This window comes from Betta splendens, chromosome 3 (genome assembly GCF_900634795.4).
Source record: "Betta splendens chromosome 3, fBetSpl5.4, whole genome shotgun sequence".
Taxonomy (NCBI): domain Eukaryota; kingdom Metazoa; phylum Chordata; class Actinopteri; order Anabantiformes; family Osphronemidae; genus Betta; species Betta splendens.
Genome location: NC_040883.2, coordinates 5,814,091 through 5,818,243, shown reverse-complemented (window position 1 = coordinate 5,818,243; position 4,153 = coordinate 5,814,091). Strand labels below are relative to the sequence as shown.

The 4,153-nt window shown below is 51.2% G+C and overlaps 1 long non-coding RNA gene across 1 annotated transcript; it reads right to left on the bottom strand.

Moving 5' to 3' along the window:
• LOC129603862 (uncharacterized) lies at nt 1-2,739 on the bottom strand. Its single transcript, XR_008694113.1, has 3 exons — nt 1,992-2,739; nt 508-575; nt 1-275 (listed from the first exon to the last, which is right to left on the bottom strand). It is a non-coding gene; the product is annotated as an uncharacterized LOC129603862 (long non-coding RNA).
• Between the last annotated feature and the right edge of the window lie 1,414 nt (nt 2,740-4,153).

The window sequence follows — 4,153 nt, the reverse complement described above, 5'->3', positions numbered from 1 at the left end:
CACACACACACACACACACACACACACACACACACACACACACACACGCCACTGAACCATAAACTCTCTGCTTACGTGCACAATAGAAGCTCAGTGCTGCTTTTGGCTACGTAGCACAAAGCGCTAGTGAGAGCGAGCGATGTCTGCAGGGCGCCGGCTCCGCGGCGTGAAGTGGGCCGGCCCGGGAGGAAGCGTGCAGCGAGGCCGGGCCGGGAGGAAGCAGAGCCCCGGCATCGGCTCGTTCACGCCCCCTGGGCCAGGCATTTTCAGATTCACTGCACAAAACAGATACATCATGGGTTAACAAGGCACAAAGACATGTCCGACAAAAACAAGCCTGGCTCTAGTAGCTTTGTGGAAAAGGACACAGACAAATGCTGGTTATAGAATATGGAACAAGATTAGAGCATTTGCAGATGCATTAAACAAATATTCAACTTAGACAAAAGTAATTTAATCAATAATGAACTGCTGAGTGATATAAGTCTTGGCCTAATGGGCTTTTACCTGGACAAACACTGAAACCATGTACAGTAGTGGGTCCATCATCATCATCATCATCATCATCCAGGATGCTGCTTTACACCAGGCGTCCAGAAGGGATCAATATAAGTAGTTGAAACAAGCAAACGCAGAAATAAAGGTTTGCAACAGAGCGACAAAAAAGCATGCTGTAACATGTAAACATGTGAACTCCAAGCAGACACTTCACTGTCAAACACTGCACTCAGATCAGCAGAAGTGTCCATCTGATCGTCCATCTGAAGTCCAGTGTCTTTAAGCTCCCGTTGTCGCATCATTCGGCTCCTTCGTGGTTCTTTGAGTTCTTTATGAGCTCTTTTTCTCATATCTCTCACAGGGAAAAGATTTTTCAGATATGACTTTAGCCGCCGCCGCCGTGTTCACTGTGGGGGGAACTGAAACTCAAAGGACATGATGACACACGCGCGACTGTGCCATTCCCCGCGCGGCCGCACAACACAACACAACGCGAGGCGGAGCGGAGCGGCACCGTCGAGCGCGCGCGAAAACTGGCTTCTCCCCGAGTAAAGTTGGTGGGATTGCACGTTGTGACCATAACATGTCATCAGCCAGCAGCCTCAGTCCCTATCAGGCCGTGCGCTGCACAGAGCACTCTGCTCTAGCCCCGGGCGCTGGCCGCACTCGCTGGCACCCTTCCCCCTGTCGCCTCTCTCTCCCCCCCCCCCGCCGCCTCTCTCTCGCTCACCAGGCCGCAGTGACCCCCCCCCCCCCCCCCCCCCCCCCGGCTCCTCCGCGGCGTCGGCGCCGAGGCCTCCGTGTTGACAAAGCAGCGGGCCTTCAGCAGCCACATCAAACGCCGCCGCCGCTGTTAGCGAGACCCGGTGCACGCCCCCCCCCGCCCCCCCCCCCCCCCCCACCCACCGCTCCAGTCCCGGGCCATTACCAGTGCCAACAACGCGGCCGCAAACGGCGAAAGAAAAAGGCCCCCGGAGGATGCGGCGGCGCGCCGCGAGCCCGACGCGCTCAGGACCAGATCCGTGTTTTTTCCGAGCGTTTTTGATGGCAGCATCGTGACGGATGATTGTACAAATATGAGGCGTGAGTCAAGGCCGGGGGTTGATCCCGTCATGACACATGCAGTCTAATGAGGAGCGCGGTTCCTCTGCGGTGGCAGGGACTCCCCCCCAGGCATGCTGAGTGGGGGGGGGGGGGTTATGTGTGACACATACCAGACGTGATTGGCGACATCACACTGTTCACGCTGTTACTGCAAACCAAACAGTTGCAGCAACAAAAGCGAAGAGATCATTTTTTCCTCCCCCCGTTCACGCATTCAAGGCATGATGTTGGATGTGCGTAAGACTAGTTGGAGCCAGAAGCAGAGCAACATATTTCAGAGGCTTTTTTTTTTTTTTTTTTTTAAGAATTTCAGAGAGTATTGCACTTGTAGCCGTCACCAAAGAGAGTCTGGATACAAGAAATGACACAAAACAAAGTCGCAATCTAACCTTTTCCTCCCTGGCAGAACTCAGACGACGCCTCATCGAGCGCTCCTCCATGTCCTCTCAGCAAATTAGTATTATTCTAAACCACAGCCCCCCCTCGGATCCCAACGGCAGACGCCTGCATTGCCTTGAGGTCTTGTTCAGGTGCTTCTCCAGCCTCTGCATGTTCTGTGATTATTGCCTCAGACCACATGATGGCAGCAAAAGAGATTATTTAGCCAAATCTCAAAGAGGAATCCAGATTTTGACGTTGCGTGAATCTTACATTTACAGTGAGTAACAGCGTGAGCCCAACGTGGGAAAGCGGCACATTTGCAGTCAGACCATCTATTCTGCGGTCAATAATTACACTGGGGCTCGTTTAGTTTAACTCCGGCGTACGTGGATCCTCCGGGGGGAATTCTGAACACGCCGAAGACGATGCAGCTGCCTGTTCGGGCTCTAGAACACCTTTGTTCGGGGAGCAGGAGAGGAGCGCCGCCACGCGCCGCCGCCACGCGCCGCCGCCGCACCGCAGCACGAGGGTGCACGTCGGCTGCTCTCGGTTAACATTTACTGAACGTCTCAGCCGATCACGGCAGAGCGCGGGTGACGTGACGGCATCAGGGTCATGGCGGCGTCACCCGTGAGAGTGGGGCCGACTCGGGAGTCCACAGACAGCGCGAGCTCCCTGTGTTCGGCTCTTCCGGAAAACTTAATTGCTGGCATTAAGCACTTGAGGGAATTCCGCGCTGTGCTCGTTATGTGTTTGTGCGCAACTCAACCCCACACGTTCTATTAATAAACCGGCACCCTCTTACCCTCGCTCGCCCCCCCCCCTCTCTCTCTCTCTCTCTCTCTCAGAAATAATGAACAATATGTGTCGCTGCTGCACCTCAGACACACACCAACATCAAGCGGAATGTCAAATGGCTGGAAGAGCGGAGCGATTGACAGCAACCGGGCTCCACAGGGCATGCAGATTACTAAAAGCAAGTTCTGGATGTTCTTTTCAAACTTTCTCCACATGCCAGAGGCGGAAGTGGGAGTGCTGATCTGATGTCGAGACGCTTGAAAGGGATCCTTGCAAATTCGAGCGTTTAGGCGGCTGGCTGTGACTGTATTGTACCTACGGTTTCCACAAGTACAGTGTCTAGGTGACCTCGGATGGTTCGATCAAACGCTACATGTTCGTGAACTAGATGCTAAAAGGCGTCGATAGAAATGACGCGAACTTCGTGGCTGTCGTCCACCGTGTGTACAAAGAGCAGAGCATAGTGCTATAATTCTATAAAAATACGCCTTGGGTTTAGCAAAACATTGTTTTCAGTGAATAATGCGATACTATAATTAATTAAATTTACACTTCGACGCGTCAAAGTTAATGTGGTAACGGCGTGTTTTGATGATTTTGATCAGAAAGACGTGCTGACATATTGTATCTGAGGGGTAATTCATACAGTAGACGCGAGAAAAGCTTCAGAAACACACATAATCCTCTGTTGAAGGGGAGGAGAACAGCACAATATTGTCCTCGTTTGTGTCACTTCAGGCTACACCACTAATAGCACCTGCTTCTGAGCCCACAGGCAGACGTATTATTCCTATAGGGTCATGCATTAATTCAAACACTTTATTAACATATGTCTGAGGGAAACGGAACGTTTGACATATTTTTTTTTCTCCTGCTTCTCCAATTTAATATTCGTTGTCACAGCGTCTGCATCTCAAATCTTAAGAGTTAAGTCAATTTCAGAATTCTAAAGGCAACCGGGTGCGTTTACCGAAAGTAGAACACGGCTGGTGTTTCTGTGCGTGGATCACGGAGATCAATCAGCTCATTACTCGGGTGTGTCATAATTAACCACGCAAGAAGGTGGACGGAGTTTTTGGACCAATCAGAGCTCAGGGAACTTTTTTGATTAAAAACAATAAACTTAATACGCTTAATAAAAAGACTCCTAAAAATAAAAGAGCAACAAACTCAAGGACCAGGAGTAGAAAATAACCGACAAAGCGGGTTACAGACTATGTGGCTATGGCAGAAAAGGTCATGTGACCAAGCACGTGGCAAACAAGGCTAAACTGACAGCTTAACAAGGCCTCATACAACGTGTGACGATCACAAAGAGACACGGAAGGGACAGGTGAGTCCGATTACGCTTGACAGACAGACCCGGAAGTGC